Genomic DNA, 25,820 nt, shown 5'->3' on the forward strand with positions numbered 1-25,820 from the left:
AGTTATGGGATCCTCAAAAGGTAAACGATGAGGGCACTGACAGGCTCTAGTATTCTAAAGACAATATTGTGATTTAAGGTTTATAGACAATAAAAAATAAATTGGATCTAGAATTTTAAAATTCTAAGAAAAATACAGCAGTCGACAGATGAGAAAGCTGTTAGAGATGTAACACTAAAACCAAAATTCTACAGTAATGTACAGCAGTGTATTTTAACATCCTTCATGTATGGTAAACTTTACTTTCTTTTTGGCTGGAGGTACTCCATAGAATTTATCACGTGCACAGTAAATCTTTATACTTGTTTTAAGAGTGTCATTAAAGGATTCAGACTGCAACAAGTGGACATGTAGAAAATTAAATCCTTCTTCAATAGCCCAGGAGATCTGAGTAACAAATGGTTTGCCAATTCCTGAAATTATATCTTAACAAAACTTTCAGGATATGACTAAAATAAACTGCCTGAATTTACCCATTCTTCAGAGCCAAATGAGCAAATATACTAACGCTCATCAGGTACATGCTTCAAAATCTTTGGGAGGACTAAAAATTTCTTAAAGGGAAAACAAACAAAAAAAAAAGGATACGTGATAGACTTCACTAAGAATGGAGCTCATATAACTATGTTTGACTAACCTTAGGTGTCAATGACCATTTTTTTCCTGGTTGTGCAGGGCAGCTTGTGGGAGTTTAGTTCCCTGACCAAGGATTGAACCCGGCTCTCAGCACTGGAAGCTAAGCTGGGAGTCCTAACCACTGGACTGTCAGGCTTATTTTAACTTTTCATCTTGAAGACTCCCCCCATCCCTTTCCTTCCCATTCCACAACTTTCCCCTTGTTTCCTTTTCCCAGTCCTCCAAAATCAGAAACAAACAAACAAACAAACACATACACACTCAGATGGCCTTTCATTATTTCTGTTCCTATAAGCAGAAGCTAAGTAATTTACATCTAAATGATGTAAAAGAGGAAACCCACATTTGTGCTTAGGGAGCTTAATAACTCAACAAAACCTAAAAGGAAATGATACAAATGAACTTAAGAAACATAAAGAGACTTACAGACTTGCAAGATGAACTGATGGTTGCCAGGGGAAAGGATAGCTAGGGAGTTTGGGATGGCTGTGTACACACTGCTGTATTCAAAATGGATAATCAACAAGGATCTACTGTATAGCACATGGAACTCTACTCAGTGTTATGTGCCAGCCTGGAAGGGAGGGGCATATGAGGGAGAATGGATAAATGCATATGCATGGCTGAGTCCCTTGGCTGTTCACCTGAAACCACCACAACATTGTTAATCAGTTAAACCTCAATATAAAAAAAAGTTTAAAGTCTGAAAAAAAAAAAAAAAACTAAGCTAAAAACTTGGGAGGATTCATTGGAAGGAGCCTGATCCCTCCCACTCATCATACCATAGCAATAATGATTCAACCTGGAATCTAAGTAGATCCTCTAAGTAACTGCATAGAATTTAGTCCTCAGATATCATTAACACAGATGTCAGAGGAAACAGAGAAACAGTTCTCTCAAATAACAGATAAATGGTTGAATAAATGATTTAGATGTTCCATGTTAGTACCTAAGAACTTAATCGAAAGTGAAAGTGAAGTCACTCAGTCATGTCCGACTCTTTGTGACCCCATGGACTGTAGCCTACCAAGCTCCTCTGTCCATGGGATTCTCCAGGCAAGAATACTGGAGTGGGTTGCCACTTCCTTCTCCAGGGGATCTTCCCGACCCAGGGATCAAACCCGCGTTTCCCGCATTGGAGGCAGACGCTTTAACCTCTGAGCCACCAGGGAAGAACTTAATTAAGCTCCTTTAAAAAGAAACCTTGGAGAGGTGGGATAAGATGAAGGGGGGGAAACGTTCAGGAGGGAGGGGACATATTTGTACTTGTGGCTGATGCACATTATTGCAAGGCAGAAGCTAATACAATATTGTAAAGCAAATATCCTCGAATGAAAAATATATATTTTTTTAAACCAGCTCTTTCAAAAAAAAAAGCTCTGAATCCTGTTTCTGGTTAGAAAATTTGAAAAATTCTCAGAATTTGATGATTTTCTGTCTTCTCTTATAAGCAGATACTCCCTTTCAGGTCAATTTTGGGTTTTACACAACAGGACTAAGTGAGAAATACTGCTCCAAAGCCCACTCTATTTGTCTGGGTAAGGAAATCAAACCAGTCAGTCAGTCCTAAAGAAAATCAATTCTGAATATTCACTGGAAGAAATGATGCTGAAGCTGAACCTCTAATACTTCAACCACCTGATGTGAAGAGTCGACTTATTAGAAAAGACCCTGATGCTGGGAAAGATTGATGGCAAAAGAAGGGAGCAGCAGAGTATTAGATGGTTAGATAGTATCACCGACTCAATGGACATGAATTTGAGCAAACTCCAGGAGACAGTGGAGGACAGATGAGTTTGGTGTGCTACACTCCATGGTCGCATAGAGTTGGACATGACTTAGCGTTGGAACAACAACAAATATGTTTGTAGGAGTTGGGTGTGTCAGAGCTGCTGAACTTGACTTTGAGGAAATCCCTCACTTTTTCTTCAATTTCCTTTAGGCCTAGATTGGTTCCAAGTGTCTCCTCTAACAAGACAATCAGGACTAAGGCTACATCTTTGAAAGCTGCATTTTCGTGGTCACAATACTTAAAGAAGATCAAAGTAGAGCCTGCAGGCAGTGACTCAAAGTAGAGGACCACAACTGTATGCTGGCCATTTCAGAATCCATTGCTCAGTTCCTGACCTACCTCTTGTTTGACAATATCACTGTCTTCAGTTGCTTTACCTGCTCCATCAATCTGGATGAATAGGCATCGGTGATTTGTTCAGACACCTGAGTGCTCCTTCAGCATCTTGGTCAGCAGTGAGCAGCAAGATAGAAGGGTGAAGCCAAGGTTGGGCGCTATTAAGATGTTTTTCTAGGAATGTTAGGTTCCTTTTTCACAGCTTCTCATCTTGACCTTGGTAATTATTTATCTGTTGTTTCATCTGGTTCTGGAACTCTTGAACAGTGACACTTTCTGCTTCAGGAGGACAAGTGTACCAGAAACTCCCAAAGAGAAGAGCAACTGTCAGAACAAGGGGCCAACACTACTTCATCTTGACAAAAGATGTATTTTTGGGTTGTCCAGTCAACAACAACTTGCTTGCTGGAGATTAATGGAGACTGGTTTTCAAGCTCTGATTTCTGAACATTGTCATCACCTGAAAAACTGCCATCTACTGAATACTTGCCTGATGATGATGTCTGCATCCTAGCCCTTATCCTTATGGTTTGTTTAACCCATTCCTGAGGCTTTTTTTTTTTTTTCCCCTCATATCCCGAGCTTGGTACTAATTTTTATTTATCAAAAGCTGTGAGATCGCGGCTTTGTGACAACTGCCAAAGTGATTCTAGGCAGTGTCAACTGCCATGAATGTTGACTTGATTGATGATCTGGCGGTTTGGTCTTCAGACCCAACAGAATCCCTGGCCCTGACCTTAACAACAGTAACATCACTGTCAGAGCTGTCTTGTTTTCCTCAGTTTCCCCTTCTTTCAAGAAATTAACCTTTTCTTGGACACTATCCGCTAAGTCACTTCAGTCATGTCCAACTCCTTGCAACCCTATGGACCATAGCCTGCCAAGCGCCTCTGTCTAAGGGATTCTCCAGGCAAGAATACTGGAGTAGGTTGTCATGACCTTCTCCAGAGGATCTTCCAGATCCAGAGATTGAACCCACATCTCTTATGTCTCCTGCACTGACAGGAGAGTTCTTTACCACTGAGAAGCACTCAGTTCAGTTCAGTCGCTCAGCTGTGCTGACTCTTTGTAACCCCATGGACTGCAGCATGTCAGGCTTTCCTATCCATCACCAACTCCCAGAGCTTACTCAAACTCATGCCCATTGAGTAGGTTATGCCATACAACCATCTCATCCTCCATTCTCATCCTCAGTTCTCCCCTTCTCCTCCTGCCCTCAATCTTTCCCAGAATCAAGGTCTTTTCAAATGAGTTAGCTCTTCGCATCAGGTGGCCAAAGCACTGGAGTTTCAGCTTCAGCATCAGTCCTGCCAATGCATAACCAGGACTGATTTACTTTAGGATGGACTGGTTGGATCTCCTTGCAGTCCAAAAGACTCTCAAGAGTCTTCTCCAACACCACAGTTCAAAAACATCAATTCTTCATCACTCAGCTTTCTTTACAGTCAAACTCTCACATCCAAACATGACTACTAGAAAAACCATAGCTTTGATTAGATGAACCTTTGTTGACAAAGTAACGTCTCTGCTTTTTAATATGCTGTCTAGATTGGTCATAGCTTTTCTTCCAAGGAGTAAGCATCTTTTAATTTCATGGCTGCAGTCACCATTTGTGGTGATTTTGGGGCCCAAAAATATGTTTCCCCATCTATTTGCCATGAAGTGATGGGACCAGATGGCATGATCTTAGTTTCCTGAATGTTGAGTTTTACGCCAACTTTTTGACTCTCCTCTTTCATCAAGAGGCTCTTTAGTTCTTTGCTTTCTGCCATATGCGTGTTATCAGCTGCATATCTGAGGTTATTAATATTTCTCCTGGCAATCTTGATTCCAGCTTATGCTTCATCCAGTCTGGTGTTTCTCATGATGTACTCTGCATAGAAGTTAAATAAACAGGGTGACACTATACAGCCTTGATGTACTTCTTTTCCTATTTGGAATCAGTCTGTTGTTCCATGTCCAGTTCTAACTGTTGCTTCCTGACCTGCATATAGGTTTCTCAAGAGGCAGGTCAGGTGGTCTGGTATTCCTATCTCTTTCAGAATTTTCCACAGTTCATTGTGATCCACACAGTCAAAGTCTTTGGCATAGTCAATAAAGCAGAAGCAGATGTTCTTCTGGAACTCTCCTGCTTTTTTGATGATCCACTGGTGACTTCTAATTCACTCATTTTAGTATTTCCATTTGTTTTATATGGTGAATCAGATATTAAGATTCTTAGAGGGGATCTACACAGGCTGATTACAAGATCTTCATTCATGACTGTAGCCTTTTGTGTTTTCCTGATACTTTTCTTTGAAATGGTTTGGCTTAAAACAATTTGTGAAGGTGGTTGTCCTCTTGGGATGAATGGGAATCCCGTAATCTTCTCCAGGTCATAATCAGAGACAATTTAGCACAGGCGGCTGTGAATGTTGCTGCTGCTGGAGGTGGGGAGCTCTTTGCTTCTTGATCTCCTTGGCTTCATGGAGTTGCCAACATTTCAGGACAAGAAACTTATGCAACCAAAACTGATGACACTTGTATTCAGAAGGGAGAGTCAGAATGAAATACGTAGATTTATACTGGAGGTGGCTTTTGTTTTATTACTATGGTTAATTACATATAATGTTAGATTTAATAAGTTCAAAATCTTTTATAAACCCTCCATGTCCCCAAAATACCAGGAGTTCTATTAAAAGCCAAACTGATTTAATATCTTAGAATTTATGAATGTTAGATAAGAGGAGAAATTTCTCCTTGAGACCATATAGCATAAACTCATAATTGCACAAACTAGCAATCAACCTACGACTGTAACAATCCTCTAACAATCCTCTAGATTATGCATCAGAATGAATATGCTATAATTTTGTAAAAAGCAGAGATACGCACAAGGACAAAAATGTTTGAGAGACTCCAAGCACTCCTTTCTCTTGCCTGTGTTAAAAGTCACCCTGGAAGTAGTCACTGTAAAATGACTGATGTATTAACTTTGGGTTTAGGTAGCTAAACTTCACATCTTTTCTGAGTCTCTGGACTCAGAGTCTCTGGACACTGAGACTTTAAAAATCTTTTTTTCCCTTTGTCATCTCTTCAGTTTGCTGGCACACTGCTGAAACCCATTTAGAAGCATACATATGGCTTGTTAAAAGTTAATATTAAGGTTAGGGGGTAAAAAGACATGATTTTTCAATAACTCCCTATATTAGATTCACTTGTTGATTAGTATTTCATACCATAGCAAAAGAAAAAGAAAAACAAAACAGCGACTTTAGCTTTTATTTCCTTTCACCAAAACATAATAGGATACATGGTCAACTTATTCTGGTCAAAAAAGCAAAATTCAAATTTAGTTAAGAACAAACAGCTTATTTTAATGGGACTATTAAGAACACTGTTTACATCCTAGAAAATCTGATAGTTGTTTTTGAATATATATGTATATAAATATACGAATGTATATAATTAATATATATGAAATTTAAAATACAGAGTATTAATTGTGATGTCAGTATTGTCTAGGGTTTCACCAACAAGATATACCAGAAGATGTGAAAACAGGTCTACTTTTATCAAAGTTACTTTTCCAACCTTCCCTCCTGCTTATTTTAAACTTATGCTTTTAGAAAGCAATATTCAGCAAATCTACTGATAGACAATTACTCATAAACATATGTTTTTATGTTTAGTAATATATTGAATGGATTCTGTTTTCACAGTCACTAACAAGCTCTTTCACAGGCACTGAAGAAAGGTCAAGTATGATGATCTGGAACTGTAATTACTCAGGCAGGTTTTCCAGTTGATAACATCATATCAGGTAAGAAGGACTGTTTACCTTCTGATAAATGAAATAGTTCTTCAGTTTTTATTACAATGCTACTCTTTTAACAACATTAGTTGGATATGAATGCCTCTCTTTTTTTGACTTTATATACACCCACCACATACACACAATCATACACACATGGCTTCAAGCTGTTGTTTCATTTATATACACACTTGAGATCGAGCTAATCTATTAATTAGTCAATCAGCTAATAAATAAAAAAGTTAAGACTGCTACTATTTGTGCGTTATTACTCTGAACCCCCTAAAAGTATACAAATAGCAGTCTTGTCCTTAAGTTTATAATGTTTTTGAAGACATACACACATACATTAAAGAACAACTAGGTGATGACAATTAGGTAAAGATGAGTCCGATGGAAAGTCAAAATTGGGGAGAGATCACTGTGGGAGAGTGTAGCAGAGACAACTTCATAGAGGTTGAGGAGGATTTAAAGAGACTGAAAGAGAATATCAAGAGTGTTTTCTTAAAGAGAAACAAGATGTGGACAAAAAATCTAGGAAAGCAGATGAACAGGAACAAAGACAGACTGTTTAGTGACACTGAGGAAGGAAGTGACACTTGAGTTTAGTGGAGCTTAGGAGTAGTCATATAGTATTTCATTCACTCATGTATTCAATATTTATCCTGTACCTACTATGTGCCAAACACTGATTCAGGCACTAGAGAAATAGAGTGGTAAACAAGACTATTTTCTGCTACTGTACACTTTATATTTTAGTTTGAGGAGACAAATTAATATTATTCAGGTGAAGATCAACACTATAAAACATAACAAAGTAGAGCAGAGGATTTGACAGAGGCAGAGAGGAGATCTTTTTGGAGGGATGATTAGAGAATACCACTTGGAAAAGGCAGTAAGAGCACTTGACCTGACTCTTGAGAAACCTATATGCAGGTCAGGAAGCAACAGTTAGAACTGGACATGGAACAACAGATGGGTTCCAAACAGGAAAAGGAGTACGTCAAGGCTGTATATCGTCACCCTGCTTATTTAGCTTATATGCAGAGTACATCATGAGAAACACTGGGCTGGAAAAAGCACAAGCTGGAATCAAGACTGCTGGGAGAAATATCAATAACCTCAGATATGCAGATGACACCACCCTTATGGCAGAAAGTGAACGTGAACATGAACGTGAAGTTGCTCAGCCGTGTCTGACTCTTTGTGACCCCATGGACTGTAGCCTACCAGGCTCCTCTGTCCATTGGATTTTCCAGGCAATAGTACTGGAGTGGATTGCCATTTCCTTCTCCAAGGGATCTTGAAGAGGAACTAAAAAGCCTCTTGATGAAAGTGAAAGAGGAGAGTGAAAAAGTTGGCTTAAAGCTCAACATTCAGAAAACGAAGATCATGGCATCTGGTCCTATCACTTCATGGGAAATAGACGGGGAAACAGTGGAAACAGTGTCAGACTTTATTTTGGGGGGCTCCAAAATCACTGCAGATGGTGATTGCTGCCATGAAATTAAAAGACGCTTACTCCTGGGAAGGAAAGTTATGACCAACCTAGATAGCATATTAAAAAGCAGAGACATTACTTTGCCAACAAAGGTCTGTCTAGTCAAGGCTATGGTTTTTCCAGTGGTCATGTATGGATGTGAGAGTTGGACTGTGAAGAAAGCTGAGTGCAGAAGAATTGATGCTTTTGAACTGTGGTGTTGGAGAAGATTCTTGAGAGTCCCTTGGACTGCAAGGAGATCCAACCAGTCCATTCTGAAGGAGATTGGTCTGGGTGTTCTTTGGAAGAAATGATGCTAAAGCTGAAACTCCAGTACTTTGGCCACCTCATGCGAAGAGTTGACTCATTGGAAAAGACTCTGATGCTGGGAGGGATTGGGGGCAGGAGGAGAAGGGGACGACGGAGGATGAGATGGCTGGATGGCATCACCGACTTGATAGACATGAGTTTGAGTGAACTCTGGGAGTTGGTGATGGACAGAGAGGCCTAGCGTGCTGCAATTCATGGGGTTACAGAATCGGACATGACTGAGCGACTGAACTGAACTGAAGAGACTTAGTGGTGGTCCAGTGGCTAAGACTATGCTCCCAATGCAGAGGTCACAGGTTCAATCCTTGGTCCGGGAACTAGATCCCACATGCTGCAACAAAGAGTTCACCTGATACAATGAAAAGATCCCTCGTGCCACACTTAAGGCTTGGCTCAGATGATTTCAGGTCCAACAATCAAATGTCATGCAGGACAATTTTGAAGATCAAAGATCTGTAGGGTGGCAGCAACACAGGCTAAAGAGGCCATTTGTTGCAACTAGAGCACTACTATCTCAGCAGGCGAATAACTAGATCCCCACATAGTCTGCAAAAACAAAAGATGAATTGCACAAATGCATTTTTTAGGCTGTTATATCAGAGCCAAATGTGTGGCAGTCAGCAGTCACAGAGACCTTAAGACATGTATTTTGTATTCTAAATTACTTGTACTTATAGAAAAAACTTTTAAAAAGGAAAAATGGAGGGAAAACTCAATTATATGTCATGTATATACAGGCATGCTTTGTTTTATTGCATGATTTGCATTGTTCACAAATTGAAGGTTTGTGACAACTCTGCATCAAACAAATCTACTGGTGCATTAGCAATAAAAGAATTTTTAAAAGCTTGGCTCAAAAATAAATAAATAAAAGTTAACAAAAGTGTGTCTTATGTCAGCAGACTTTAAAGTTTCAGTGTGTCGACTTGGTAGTAAGTATAAGATAGGTGCAAAATGAGCACGGGGGAACTGGTAGGGTAGGAGAGCATCAGAGAAGTAGACAGTGATTAGAGCAGGAAGGTGTTACAGGGCTTGGGAAAAATCTGGAGAGCTTTGAGCTAAAATGTAGCCATACTCTATGTCTGAAGAATGTCACACTTGTAGGGAGTTCCCTGGTTCTGAGCTTTCAGTGCTCTGGCCCTGGTTCAATCCCTCATCAGAGAATTGAGATCCCATAAGCCATGTGGAATTGTCAAACAACAACAACAAAATCACACATTGTTACTGGGAACAAGAGATTGTAGAGGGGGCAAGAATGGACGAAGAAAATCCAATTAAGAGAATTTTTGGCCTGGGAAAAAATGTAAAGTTAATCAGACTATTGGCAGTAGAGGCTTAACAGTTGCTTCTATTTCTAGACAAGACCGACTGGAGTTACTGATGGATAGGGAGTGTGTGGATGAAAGGAAAAGAAATAAAAGGTGATTCTTAGAATAATGGTATCATTTCTAAGATATGATAAACTGGAGAAAACTGGGGAAATGAAAGATAAAAAAGGGTTCCGTTTATATAGAAATTCTCAGAGTCTTAGTGCTAATAAGTATTGTGAGCTGCCAATATGGCTAGGGCATAAGTAACGTTTCTCAAACTTTTAGACCTTGGAATCGTGTGTATGTATAAAGCATACTTTGGAAAATGCCCCACAAATCAATTTTTCTTGAGAACTCCCCTAGACTCAAAATGAAATGTGTATATAGAGAGAAGGTTGCACTGATTCAGTTTCCCCTTAGTCCCCCATCATCTTGGAATTTTAATGTTAAGAGACTTTGAAGCTGCTTAGTCTAACATCTACATTTTACAATTTTGGAAAACTGACATGTTGAATTGTTGATATACCAGTTTCACAAACCTAGTATCACTTTGCTGACAAAGGTCCATATAGTCAAAGCTATGTTTTTTCTGGTAGTCACGTATGGATATGAGAGGGGGATCATAAAGAAGGGTGATTGCTAAAGAACTGATGCCTTCAAACTGGTTCTGAGAATCACAGCACCACTCCTGAGAGTCCCTTGGACTGCAAGAAGATCAACTCAGTCAATACTAAAGGAAATCAACCCTAAATATTCATTGGAAAGTCTGATGCTGAAGCTGAAGCTCTGATACTTTGGCCACTTGGTGTGAAGATCTGATTCACTGGAAAAGACCTGATGCTGGGTAAGACTGAGGGCAGGAGAAGAAGAGGGCAACAGAGGATGAGATGGTTGGATGGCATCACCAACACAATTAACATGACTTTGAGCAAACTCCAGGAGATAGGGAAGGACAGGGAAGCCTGGTGTGTTGTAGTCAATGGTGTTGCAAAGAGTCGGAAACAACTTAGTGACTGAACTACAATATGGCATCTTACACTTAAAAAATACACTTCTTCAAAATATATTTACAAGTATTAGCTTGAGTTTATCTGTGCTTAAGAAACTATATATCAAGACAACTATGGCCCCACTTGGAGAAGGCAATGGCACTCCACTCCAGTACTCTTGCCTGGAAAAATCCCATGGATGGAGGAGCCTGGTAGGCTGCAGTCATTGGGGTCGCCAAGAGTCAGACACGACTGAGTGACTTCACTTTCACTTTTCATTTTCACGTATTGGAGAAGGAAATGGCAACCCACTCTGGTGTTCTTGCCTGGAGAATCCCAGGGATGGGGGAGCCTGGTGGGCTGCTGTCTGTGGGGTCGCACAGAGTCGGACTTCGCAGGTGACTTTGCAGCAGCATGGCCTCACTACATTTTGACAATGGACTTGAGTACCAGCACTAGGGCCAGAAAGGTGATGACAGTCATTCTGGGGGAATGATATAAATATCCTGTCTCTTAATGCAGCCATAAAAGAAGTGGATTATGTATCAGTTTTAAAACTTAATATGCACACATACTCATAATAGGCTACTTGGTTTCATGAAATTATCCCATTAGGGGCTCACAGACTTGAAGATGATTTTATTGTGACATCTAAACATTTTTGCTTTAAATACCACCTATATCCTATATCCTCAATTTCTGCATTTCAGCCTAAGAAAATTTAGACTTATCTGTAATATTATTGTAGCATTAATGGAGTCTCGATAGTAAATGTCTTATTACTGATTTTATAACCATAAAGGTTTCTCTTTTAAAATCATCTACATATTTTAGACAAGTAATAAAATAATCTTTTCGTTATATTTTCAGATAAATAAATTGGACTATAAGAAATATATACTGTATATAAAGCTGAAGTTGACATAGAAAACTCCCTCTCTGGGAATACAACTATTGTTGTTGTTCAGTTGCTAAGTCGTGTCTGACTCTGCAGCACACCAGGTTCCCCTGTCCTTTACCATCTCTTGGAGCTTGCTCAAACTCATGTCCATTGATCCAACCAGCTTATCCTCTGTCACTCCCTTCTCCTCCTGCCCTCAATCTTTCCCAGCATCAGGATCTTTCCCAATGAGTCAGCTCTTTGCATCAGGTGGCCAAAGTATTGGAGCTTCAGCTTTATGTTGTTATTATAAATCATGTTGAAAGAGATTCTGAACCAACTTCAGGATAATAGTGATATAGAAACATATGTTTAAAATGACTCTGACTCTAAAAGATTTTAATATGATCAGGAGAGTGATCTGATCTAAGGCAGTGCCAGGTGCTTTGACCTGAACGTCTGAAATGCTGCCCTGATCTTTATCAGAACATTCAAAGAACTTTAATGTCTATTGAACACTCAATCCAGAGTTCACATCTCCTTTCCTATACTTTAAAGTATATTTCAAATCTAATCTATTTAGTAAAAATCTATCAACATATAAAGAAGTTGTGTAACTTGCCAGCAAGCACAAGATGAATTACAGATGCTCTTTTAGAGTAAATGAAAAACGGGTATAAAGAGTCTTAAATCCTATTGGCCACAACTAAAGAACTGTGAGTTTTGATTTGTTTTGCTTTTGTTTTTAAGATGTCTTAGGGTAAGTAAATTCTCTTTTTTTGAGTCATCTATAGCTCTACATATTTGGGCAGTTTTGCTTTTTTATCCCAAACTACCACAGAATCCACGGGGGCATGGGAACACTCATTTTTGTTCTTCCCTAAATCATCTGGGCAGCATAAACCAACATGTATTCCAAACTTTAATGTGCAAGCACACTATTCAGTCTTATAAGTTAAAGCAAGAGCAGTAGGCCAGAAAAGGATGCACTGGGGGAGTGAGTGAATGTTTCACCTTTGCTTCCCTGATAATAGCCTAGTAGAAGGTTCCATGTGTGAAGCTTAATAAACTTGAAAAGAAAATAATTCTGATAACAACTGCTTTACTCCTAATTCAGACAATTTCCAGAACATCTGAAAAAAGCCACAGATTTAGGAAAATTTTACAACAAAAGTAAAGGTAATTAAAATTGTATGTGTTAAGTGCCCTAAGTTGCTTCAGTTGTGTCCAAGTTATGCGACCCTGTGGACTGTAACCTGCCAGGCTCCTCTGTCCATGGAATTTTCCAGGCAAGAATACTGGAATGGGTTGCCATGCCTTTTTCCAGGAGATCATCCTGACACAGGGATCAAACCTGGGACTCTTATGTCTCCTGCATTGGCAGGTAGGTTCTTTACCACTAGCACCATGTGGAAAATTGTATAGTAAAGTAGTAATTGCATAGAAATTCTATCCTAGGGCTCTGACCCATAAGGTTGTATTTACTTATTAAGTTCCATATCCTACTTTCCAGAGTTCAATGGTAAGAATTTATCTCAAATGAAAAATGGATTGATTCTGGCAAGACAGACTAACTGATTTTAATATGACATTTCCACATAAAGTGTTAAATACAATTTATTACATGTTCCCAAGCCATGAAAAACCTTTTTCTACATATTTTCAAATCTTGGTTAGTGCAAAAGCATTGCAAAGATCACTGGTCTTTTGTAAATTAAACAACACAAAAATCCTGAACAAAGATTATTAAGTAACAAATTGATCAAGCACAACAAAAATAAACTTATATTTTCATCAGTTTAATATTTTAGCAATTCTTTTGTGCCAATCTAAGGAACAATATTTGCAAATTACTTTCTATATTCTTTTTTGTTTTGATTTTTTTTGCAATTTGATTTCATCTTATTTTCAAATAAGAGGAAGAATTACATGACTTCTGGGGGTTCCTGGCTTTCTGTGCTATCTTACAATTCTCAAATGACTGATGCATTTTGTCTTTTATGTTTCAATTTACAAAAGCAGGCAAAGGACTGTTCACAAACCTACTTCTTTTTTTGGCCACACCGCACAACTTGTGGGATCTTAGTTCGCTGACCAGGGAATGAACCCAGGCCCTTGGCAGTGAAAGCACATAGTCCTAACCACTGGACTGCCAAGAAATTCCCCAAAAGGCTTTATTGCAAGCTCTCTGCACACATATCAAGTCTAATCTTTTCTTGCTCTGAGAACAGTGTTACTATTACTACCTGCTATGCACAGGTGAACTTGCCTCTGTGTTATATTTGTTATTGTTGTTTAGCCGCTAAGTAGTGTCTGACTCTTTGCGATCTGGGCTGTAGCTACTCTAGACTGTAGCTCGCCAGGCTCCTCTGTCCATGGGATTTCCCAGGCAAGAATACTAGAGTCAGTTGCCACTACCTTCTCCAGAGAATATTCCCAACTCAGGGATAGACCCTGTCTCCTGCATTGGTAGGTGGAGTCTTACCACTGAGCCACCTGGGAAGCCCTTGGTTATCAACTACTGTGTAACAAATCACCCTAATAATGGCTTAAATCAAAACAAAAAACTGTGATATTAATTATCTCCCTGTTTTTGTGGGTCAGGAAACTGGATGCAGATTAACTGAGTGCCTCTCATGCATGGTCTCTACCAAGGGGTTACAATCAAGGCATAACTGGGGCTGCAGTCAGCTCCAAGTTCAGCTGGGAGAGATGCTGATTCCAGGCTCCCTGAGTGGTTGATGATAGGCCTCAAAACATCCACTTTCAATAGAGCTCATGTGAGCTTCTCCACAAGGCTGCTTAATAACATGACAGCTGACTTCCAAAGCAAGGAACCCAAGGGAGAATTAGACACAGCAGGAGCACACTGAGAGAGCAAGATAACACCCAAGACAGAGGCCACAATCTTCCTAAAAGTCAACTTCACTTCATCCAGCCCAGGCTCAAGGGGAGGTAATTACATAAGTACAGGGTATCACTGGAAGCTATCTACTGTGCATTATCTCATTTTTATTCTACTGAAACTGAATGAGTCCATTGAGGCTTAGGACTGTTATGACTTGCCCGAGTGGTAGGGACAGGATTCAAATACAGGTGTGTATGATACCAAGCTATTCTCTCAACCATGATACTCCAGCGCCTTTTCAGATAAGAACTTCAGTTATGGCTGGGGGCCTTGGCACAGTATCTGTTTTGCTATAAATATGTAGGGGTTTCTTGCACTGTGTACACTTGTGCAAAAACTTGTCAAGATGCCAAAAGCCCTATAGATATAGTTATTAAAACATATAATTTTCTTCTCTTCCTAAACAGCAGGTTCAGGAAGCTTTCTGTTATATTAACATACAAATGATTCCCTGAAAATGCAACAGAAGAATCTGAAGAAACACTGGCACATTAAATACATCACATATGCTTTAAAGGATCTGTAAACCTCAGTGGCTGTATATAAAAACAATAGATTACTTCTTTCTAGATCCATAATGAAAGAAAGGGGAAATACTCAAAAAGGCACTGTGTGGGGGGACCTCATCTTGGGGGTACCTCTGAGGTTTCAACAATCTTTGCTTGCTTATCTTCTTCTCCACTAGTGATAGAAAGGGCTACGTGCACAGGGTGAGCTACCCCACACCTGCGACACATATCTGATTCCCATTAGGAAATCCTCAGTATCCAAAATAAAACCATTGGAACAAAGAAACATTTAATCAGATGTAAGTCAGTGAGAATAGATGTTTTTCCTCTTATTTTAAATAAACAGGGCTGCTCTTCTTCTCTATTCAGGATTTTACAGGGTATTTGACCGCTAAAGCCTTGAAAAAACACAATGCCGTATGTCTGGCACATTTTAAAACACATTTACCCAACTAACGGAATCAAGTGGGAAAACACCCTGTCGGTCCTCCTAAAATCCCAGCTGGATTGAGAAATGTAAGAAAACCATAACCTCCCTCCTTGTAAACAAGTAAAGAAGGTTTGGTTTCAATTAAGAAGGCTAAATTTGGATATTATTGTCTAAAACTGGCAATAGCACCTGCTTAAAGAGATGCTGAAAATACTTAACACTGGAACCTACCAAACACAAGATACAAGAAGTCAGGGATTACGGCAAAGCTTGAGAGTTCTCTCTCCAACATCCACTCATATTTCTTACCAATAAAATTCCAGTTTAGTCCTAGGAAAAATGTGAACTTCCTCACGGTATCATTCCCAAGATTTCCTTCCAGCTGGCTTCAAGGGGTAACTAAAGAGATGTTAGTGCAAGTTATTGAGGAGGATCTCCAGAAGAGCTCCTTAAAAGTGGGACAGACACCTGTCTTGATTTTCTTTTCCCTATTTTGATTCTTGCATCCTTCCCTTTTCCGCTACCTCAAATGTGTTTACTGGAGCTCCAGCTGCCATTTTATAGCCTTAATCATGTAAGCCAGTGCTAAGGAGTTAAAAAGTACAAAGTCAGAGTGAGTGTGTGTGTGTGAAAGTCACTTAGTCATGTCTGACTCTTTACGACCCCTTGGACTATATATAGAGTGCATGAAATTCTTCAGGCCAGAATACTGGAGTGGGTAGCCTTTCCCTTCTCCAGGGGATCTACCCAACCCAGGGACTGAGCCCAGATCTCCCACAAGGTAGGCGGATTCTTTACCAGCTGGGCCACAAGGCACGCCCAAGAATACTGGAGTGGGTAGCCTATCCCTTTTTTAGCAGATCTTCCCATCCCAAGGAATCGAACCAGGGTCTCCGGTATTGTAAGTGGATTCATTACCAACTGAGCTATCAGGGAAGCCCTACAAAGTCAGAAGGATCCTGAATTTTTTATGACTTTGCTAAGCTTTTGTACCTTTAAACTACTCACCTCTGACTTAGTTATTTCTAGCTTATGTTACTAGGAGGAAAATATAAGCTCCAGTGATAAAGGTACCAAGTCTACACTGTATGTGTCTACTACTATAACAGAAACAAAAATTTACTTGAGGATAAGCTCAAGATGTTGGAAGTGAGACTGAAATTTCCACTGAGTTAGAAATTTTAATTTGGGGGCTGAAAAACAACTAGTGGAATATAATGTCCTGTAATATAATATAATATTATTATAATATATTACTATATTACATATCAATATAATAATATATTACTATATTATACTATATATTATAATATATATTATATTATACTATAATATAATGTCTTTATAGCTTAAGAGTCTATGAATGGTTAAAAATTAAAAATCATAGTAATCAGGTTATGCCAATCGCCTGAACATATATACCTCCAAGTTGCATTGACAAGTATTTTTTCTTTTCTTGTTCTTTGCTAGAGTATCTAATTTACAAACTTTAGAGTGAAAACACCTAAAAATGTTAAAAAATAAATAGAGGGGATGAATTTTAAACTAAAGCAGTGAAATTTTGCCTAGGCAAACAAGTTAATATATGGAAAGAAACAAAGTTCTTAATTTGAAACTTATATTATGGATAAAATATGATAGTTTTGTGCCCAGGAAATTCCAAGTAATTTTGCAGATTAACTTTGGTAAGTAGACAGGACATTGTGGCATAAATATATATTTATACTGACTTTCCATCAGTTTCACACTCATTGTTTGGTGTTCGTTTTCCATTCAACATGAAATTTAAATTTCAACATGAAATATATAAAACATATATTTTATGCACTTCTGGAACAAAAAATATTTAACAAATATTTAAAAATCAAGACAGAATGAGTAGAACCAAACACAATCTGATCTCAGCCAAACAGTTAAGGGACTCATCTCAACAATAAAATAATAGCACCAGTAGCTAACACCAAAAGCGAATGTTTTATGTGCCAAGTAATGTAAACACTACACATGCTAACTAATTAAATTCTCATAATAATCCTATGTGAGGTAGGAACTATTTTAATCTCCATTTTACAGATGAACAAAATGTGGTAAGAGAGGTTAAAGTACTTGCTTAAATTTACACATCTAATAAATTGCAAAGGTCAGTTTTAATCCAGGAAATCTGATTCAAAACCACACACTTCTAATCATATACTATTCTTACTAAAATGAAAAGTAAACCTATGCCATGCTACTATGTTAAAGTTAAAAGACTTTCCAATAAAATGGAACAATCCAGTAATGGTAAACAAAATAAGAAAAGGCAAAGAATCTTCTCTTTCATTCTTTAAATACCTGTAGGGAATTTGCAAATCAGAATTGATGGCGTTTTGGGTAGAAATTTCATAAGTTGATGGTTCATAGCCCAGAGATATTTGTGAGGCTGGTATAAAAGCTCTTATATGACTTGTTTCTATTTCAACCACTTACTTTTCTTGTCAAATAAATAACAATGATCATCTGTAGTTGCTTTTTATACATCCAAAAGCAAATGGTTGTAAACTAGAATTCTTACAGAAATAGCCATGTCAATTAATAAAAATTCTTATTTCTCACCTACACTTGTATTTTTATATTTATATTGACAAGGGAGAAAGGTTCAGAAGAAAACCTGGCAAAGTGTCTCAAGTGTAATCCACCTTCCCCAAGCATCTTTACAATGCATTACAACTAGGAAGTAAGATTAACAAAGGTGGGAGGATAATTTTATTTCTTAAAAAAGTTATCCATAAGTGCATACTGCATTTGAGATGCACCTAAAATATCACATAAAGTATCACACAGTCCCAAGACATCTGCTCTTTCTCCATTACAGTGTACTATCTGAGTACGCCATTAAGGCAATGCAGCCAATATATTAAAACTTTCTTTTTGTTTTAATGTGAACAAATTCAGCCAATACACTAAAACTCTTTCTTCTTGTGTTCTGATGTAAACATATGACATTATACAAGGAAATAGAAGGATCAAGTAATCTAAATGGTGTGTGGTAAAACAAATGCAGACTATTATAGAGAAATTCCATAGGTATGACCTATCCAAATGGCTTACCACCTCATTTACTATAGAGGTATCACTACGCTTGGATGAAAGAAGATAATTTTGCTGATATATATTTAGATTTCTGTAAGTAAAAGACACTATGGAGTTTAAAATCTTCAGGAAATGCCAAGATAGTGACTCTGAATATAACCATATATATTAAATATATGTTAAATGTTAAGTATGCTAAACTAAATATCAAATCATGTGCTCTGAGTAGAAGTTGGTCTCACTAATTTTTCTATGAAAATCTAGCAGTCAAAAGCTATATGGAATCAGAGGAGAGAAGCAGAGAGAATGTTTCCTAATTCATTCTATGTGGCCAACATTACTCTAATACCAACACCAAACAAAGACATGAACAGAAAACTACAGACCATCGCTCATGAACACAGATGAAAAAAATCCTTGATAAAATACTAGCAAATCAACCCAAAAAAGTATAAAAAGAATTATATACAATGACAAAGTAGGTTTTATCTCAAGTATGCAAGGCTAGTTCAACATTCAAAAATTAAGTAATCATCACATCAACAAGATAAGTAAGAAAAACCACATGATCATATAAATAGATGCAGAAAATGACTTGACAAAATTTAACACACACAATAAAATCCCTCAGCAAACTAGGAAGGAGGGAAACTTTCTTAACTTCATAGAGACTATTCGCAAAAAACCTTGAGCTAACATTATACTTTAGGTGATAAATTCAAAGCTTTCCCACTAAGATCAGGTGCAAGGCAAGGATGTCCTCTTCTTAACCATCCTTTCAACATCATAACAGAAGTCCTTGCTAATGCAATAAGCCAAGAAAGCAAAATAAAAGCTATACAGATTGAAAGGAAGATAAAAATCTTTGTTTTATAATAAAGATGGAATGATAAATAGATGGCAAACATACATATGAAGAGATGCTCAACATCATATGCCTTCAGAAAAGTACATATTAAAATGACATACCCCTACATACCTATTAGAATGACCAAAATCTGGGAAATGTACATCTCTAAATGCTAGTGAGGATATGGAGCAACTCTCATTCACTGCTGGTGGGAATGCAAAATGGTCCAGCCACTTTGGAAAACAATTTGGTGGTTTCTTATAAAACTAAACATATTCTTACTATAGGGTTCAGAAATTGTGCTCCCTGGTATTTACCAAAGGAGTTGAAAATTTATGTCCATACAGAAAAACCTAAATGTGAATGTTTATAGCAGCTTTCTTCATAACTGCCCAAATTTGGGAACAACTATGATGTCCCCCAACAGGTGAATGGGTAAGCTGTAGTATATCCAGACAATAAAATATTATTCAGCACAAAAAAGAAATGAGTGATCAAACCATGAAAAGCCATGGAGGAAAGTTAAGTGCCTGTGCTGTGTGCTAAGGAGCTTCAGTCATGTCTGACTCTTTGCAACCCCAGGGCCTGTAGTCTGCCAAGTTCCTCAGTTCATCGGGTTCTACAGGCAAGAATACTGGAGTGGTTTGCCATTCCCTTCTACAGGGGATCTTCCTGACCCAGGGACTGAACCTGCATCTCTCATGTCTCTTGCACTGGAAGGCAACACACTTTACCACTAGCGGCACCTGGGAAGCCATAAATGCCTAATAATAAGAGAAAGAAGCCAATCTGAAGAGGTTATATATGATTCCAATTATATGACATTTTGGAAAAGGAAAAGCCACAGACAGTAAAAAGATCACTGGTTGTTGGGGTAGAGTAGGAGGTGTTGAATAGGCAGAGCACAAAGGATTTTTAGGACAGTAAACATAAACTGTATGATGTTATAGGGTGGCAGGTCATGAGTTTGATCCCTGTATGATGTTATAATGCCGGGATGCGGGTTCGATCCCTGGGTCGGGAAGATCCCCTGGAGGAGGGCATGGAAACTCAGTATTCTTGCTTGGAGAATCACCACAGACAGAGGAGACCGGTAGGCTACAGTCCATAGGGTCACAAAGAGTCGGACATGATTGAAGTGACTTAGCATGCATATATCATTATATATTTGTCAAAACTTATGGAATGTACAATACAAAGGATGAATCCTAGTCTAAACTGTGGATTCTGAGTGACTGTGATGTGTTAATGTGTGTTCACCAGTTGTAACAAATGTACTAACCTGTGGGGGATGCTGATAACAGGGGAGATAGTGCATCTCTGGGGGCAGAGAGTATATGGTAAATCTCTTATCTTCCTCTCAATTTTGTTATAAACCTAAAACTACTAAAAAGATAAATCTATATGGTTCTTCATTTATTCAAACACTGAAGTATATTTTAAAATTTATGTTGAGTATATATATATAAGTACAATTTTTAACAAAAAAGTAGACCTTTCAGTGATTGGAGAGCTTTACATGACCCAGAGAGATGTTTTGGGGAGGGAGGTGGGAGGGGGGTTCATGTTTGGGAATGCATGTAAGAATTAAAGATTTTAAAATTAAAAAAAATAATAATAACAAACAAACAAACAAAAAAAGAATTATGTGTCCAGAATTACCTATGTTGTGCGCTGAGAGAGAAATGAGAAAGTGTAGGGATACTGTTTAGGGAGGAAGACCACTACACTAATGCAGATATTAGAGACCTCTGCAGAAGTAATCTTCCTCAGAGGTGGCATTAAAGCTGGGATTGCCAAGAGTTTATTAGTTCATAAATTACTGCCAAAATTACCAATCTGGTATTCATATTTTAAGGAATATTGAACCACAGTTAAGAAAAGACATGTTTGGAGTCTTGCTCAGTTAAAGTCAACAGAAGAATTGAGTTCTTTGGGGGAGTGTTACAAATAGATTTTACATGTATCCTGTAGATAGGGAACAAAGTCACAACTGATTGGTTTGAATCAGGGACCATGCAGAGCAATCATCAAAGAGGGATGAAGTCCTGGAAAGCAAAGAAAGCTGACTGGCATTTCATTTCCTTGAGGGACTTCATCCCACTATTTGATGATCACTCCACAAGGTTCCTTGTACTAAAACTGTTGTTACACAAAAAGAATTGTACAAAGTTGTACAAGATATTGATTTCATCAGGTAAATTTAGTAGTTTCAAAAGAAGTCTCAAAAGTAGAATGGAAACTAAGTACTGACAATTCTGATCGTCACTCTTATTTTACAGATGAGGAAATTAGAACATCAAAGAGTTCTGTATCTGAGGACTGGCAGTAAACTATATTCAGAACATACAAGTTCTTGGCTCCAGGGTCTAAACTCATACTGTCGTGCTGAGTTAATGTCCAATACTTTGTGATAGAAGATGAATATTTAATGAAAACAGTATTTGTGGGGAGGTTATCTTTTTAAATCAACTTTAGTAAATTATATAGGGAGAATAAATAATAGTGTAAAGGACTATTCAGATTCTAAAATACATGAAAGTGAAGTCGCTCAGTCGTGTCCGAATCTTTGCGACCGCATGGCCTGTAGCTTGCCAGGCTCCTCCATCCATGGATTTTTCCAGGCAAGGATACTGGAGTGGGTTGCCATTTCCTTCTCCAAGGGAATCTTCCCGACCCAAGGATCAAACCAGGTCTCCTGCACTGCAGGCAGACTCTTTACCATCTGAGCCACCAGGGATGCATTGTTGCTAACATACATGAAAGTATAGGAAAAATGAAGAAAACATTTAATTAGAAAATTATTACAAGATATCTACACATGCAGAAGACTACAAAGTACTTCTGTTGTCCAAATCAAATAGTGAAGCTGTTGGGAGGGTTAAGGAAACACATTTCAAATAAAGTTTGGAAAAAAAAAATCACAGCAAAGCAACATTTCAAAATCTGGTTCTCATTATTTGGCTATTTAATAATAAAAAAAATAAATGGTGGGGAGGGGGAGCACTATGAATGAATGAATGAAAAAATAAATAAATAAATAAATAAATAAATAAATAAATAAATAAATAAGGATCACTTCAGTGGCTAAATTTTCTGTATTCTTGAGTCATTACAAAGGGAACCACATAATTTTTAGTTACATCCACCTCAAAATAGTCTTTGGTAATGCAAAAAGGGAAAGTATGAATAGAATTGAGGAGTGTGCTTATCAGATAATCAAAATATCAAAATGATAGTTATCAACAACAACCACTTAAAGTGTGACTTACTAGAAAATTGACATAAATTACTTGATTAAAGGATAAAGTCACAAAAATTAATCTTGAAGAAAATATTTAAAACATAGTTTATATTTTATAGGCAAGCAAACTATTGACAGAAAATGAAGGGAACAAATTTAATGTAAAAATAAGGATTATTTGTTTTGGAAACTTGCTCCTAATTAAGAGATTGCAGGTGCCTGATTTTGAGTATGAATAAGCCAGGTGCAATTTCACAACTCTCAAAATGTGAAAAAGAGACTCAATGAAAATATTTTAAAATAGAATTTTACTATAATTAAAAGCTCATTTAAAAAGTATATAAGCATACTCTTCTCTAAAATCTGGAAATTTTACATTGTTCTTCCTCTGTTTAAACTTTTATATTCACCCAGTGTTCCCTACTGTTTCTATCCTAGCAATATATGTTATGCTCAACAGTGACCACTCCATTTTACTTCTCTGAAAATGTGCATTTAACAATTAAAATTCATTGAGCCTTTTCAGAGTTTAAATTACAATTTCTGAAGTCCTTTCACTGTTAGGTCATCAGAGATAACATTAATTAAGGACTGCTCAATTATAAGTCCATGATAGCATTTGATAGAGATCAGTCACACCTTAATGCAAATCACTTTTTTCAGTTTTCTTTTGGGCAAACACTTCAAACTTCACTTTCATCTTCCTGTTGCGCATTTTGCTTTAAGCATCCTGTCTTTCCTACATATTCTCAAATACAACCAAGCAGTCTTCTACATCAGCCCACTGCTCTTGGTGTTTTATCTGGAATGTTCTTCTCCTAGACAGTTGCATGACTTGATCACTCTCTATATTCATGTCTATTCTTCAATGCCAACTCAGTTCATCACTGAGGACTGCTCTCACTCACTTTAAAAGAGCACCCCTACTCTTCATCTGCATCAATAACTCTTGATCCTTCTTCATGACATTTATCATCCCCAAATATTATCAGTTCAGTTGCTCAAGTCCTGCCCAGCTCTTTGCAACCCTGTGGACTGCAGCATGCCAGACTTCCCTGTCCATCACCAACTGCCAGAGCCTGTTCAAACTCATATCCATCAAGTTGGTGATGTCATCCAACCATCTAATCCTCTGTCATCTCCTCCCTCCTGCCTTCAATCTTTCCCAGTATCAGGGAAAGGGGCTTTTCAAAAGAGTCAGTTCTTTGCATCAAGTGGCCAAAGTATTGTAGCTTCAGCTTCAGCATCAGTCCTTCCAATGAATATTCAGGACTGATTTTCTTTAGGATTGACTGGTTTGATCTCCTTGCTGTCCAAGGGACTCTCAAGAGTTGTCTCCAACATCACACTTCAAAAGCATCAATTCTTTGGCGCTCAGCTTTCTTTATAGTCCAACTCTCACATCCATACATGACTGCTGGAAAAACCATAGCTTTGACTAGATGGACCTTTGTCAGCAAAGTAATGTCTCTGCTTTTTAATATGCTCTCTAGGTTGGTCATAGTTTTTCTTCCAAGGAGCAAGTGTCTTTTAATTTCATGGTTGCAGTCACCATCTGCAGTGATTCTGGAGCCCTCAAAAATAGTCTCTCACTGTTTCCATTGTTTCCCCATCTATTTGCCATGAAGTGATGGGACCAGATGCCATGATCTTCGTTTTTTGAATGTTGATTTTAAGCCCAGTCTGCTCTTTCACTTTCATTAAGAGGCTCTTTAGTTCTTCTTTGCTTTCTGCCATAAGGGTAGTGTCATCTGTGTATCTGGAGTTATTAATATTTCTCCCAGCAATCTTGATTCCACCAAAATACATGCACTTATACATGTACTTATTGTCAGTCTCATACCCCATTAAAATGTAAGCCCCCTAGAAAATCCTAAGGGAAATAGGCATTCTTATATATTTACTTTTGTATCTACAACATCTAAAATAGTACCTGGCATATGAGGTGTTGACTAAATGTTTGATGAATTTATTGAATAAAGAACAAAAAGAGAAAAAAAATTATTCATTTATTTTAGCAGTTACAGTTTAGAAAAAAATACTGTCATACATTTTCAAAATTTTCAAGATTTTAATATTTAGAAGTGGCCCAGTACCAGTTATTAATATCATCATAAAACTTAGTGGTATAAAACAACCATTGATCATGCTCATAAATTCTGTGAGTTAGGAATTGGAATATGGTGCAGCTGGACAGCTTATTTTTCCTTAATGTTAGGGATCTCAGCTGGAAAACTTGAAGGCCAGGAGCTAGCACACCTGAGGACTCAATCACTCTCATATTTGATGGTTGATGCTGGTCCCCCCACATAGGCTACTTTCAATTTTGTCACTGCTAGGTGGCCAGATTTCACAAGTTAGTGTTTCAAGAAAGAAAAAGATATAGGTGGTAGCCTTATTGCCTTATCTAGCCTTGAAATTACATAGTGTCATATCCATCACGGGCTTCCCAGGTGGCAACAGTGGTAAAGAATCCACCTGCCAAATGCAGGAGATATAAGAGATGCAGGTTTGATCCCTGGGTCAGGAAGATACCCTTGGGGCAGGCATGGCAACCCACTTCAGTATTCTTGACTGGGAAATCTCATGGACAGAGGAGCATGGCAAACTACAGTCCAAAGGATCACAGGGAGTCAGACACAACTGAAGCAATTTAGCATGCACAGACACATATCCACCACATTCTATTTGCTGAGGCATTCGCAAAGTTCAGCCTCAGACTGAGGGGAATGACAGGAGAATGTTGGCCTGGAAACACTACTGTGGCCTTTTTTGATGAATATAACCCAACACAGGAGCTACCTCGATGCTATTTATCACACTCAATTTCTTGAGCGTGTTACTTCTACCTCCAGTTCAGGTGACTGTTGAAGGACGTAAACATTTACCTAAATTACAAGAGGTATCGTAGGCCTCTGAATTGTGTTCAGGAAGAATAATCTCTATCAGACTACAAACACAGGAAAAATCAAGGTCAAGAAATAAATATGGAGGATTAGGCAAATAGTGATGGCATAATATATTGAAGAGACAAATTATTTTCCTTATTGGTTTATTTCCACAAATCACTTGCAACTGAACTTGCCTTTCTTCTTAAAAAGTTTTAGCAACATCCTCAAAATCAAATCATACCATATCTCCTTGAAAACTATGCCCTTGCCTACACATATGTTTCTGACCCCGCTATCTACTTGCCTTCCTTAGCAAATAAGAGACAAGAAGGGAACCAGGTGCTTGTACTCATCTTACCCTATTAACTTC

At 38.0% G+C, this 25,820-nt stretch overlaps 1 protein-coding gene and 1 pseudogene across 7 annotated transcripts in view; both read right to left on the reverse strand.

Moving 5' to 3' along the window:
* CCDC91 (coiled-coil domain containing 91) overlaps positions 1-25,820 on the reverse strand; it is a 409,792-nt gene that overhangs the window by 8,353 nt on the left and 375,619 nt on the right. The gene's annotated exons all lie outside the window — the stretch shown is intronic.
* On the reverse strand, positions 2,028-11,149 carry LOC114114107 (torsin-1A-interacting protein 1-like; annotated as a pseudogene).

The sequence above is a fragment of the Ovis aries genome, chromosome 3 (genome assembly GCF_016772045.2).
Source record: "Ovis aries strain OAR_USU_Benz2616 breed Rambouillet chromosome 3, ARS-UI_Ramb_v3.0, whole genome shotgun sequence".
NCBI classification, from domain to species: Eukaryota; Metazoa; Chordata; class Mammalia; order Artiodactyla; family Bovidae; genus Ovis; species Ovis aries.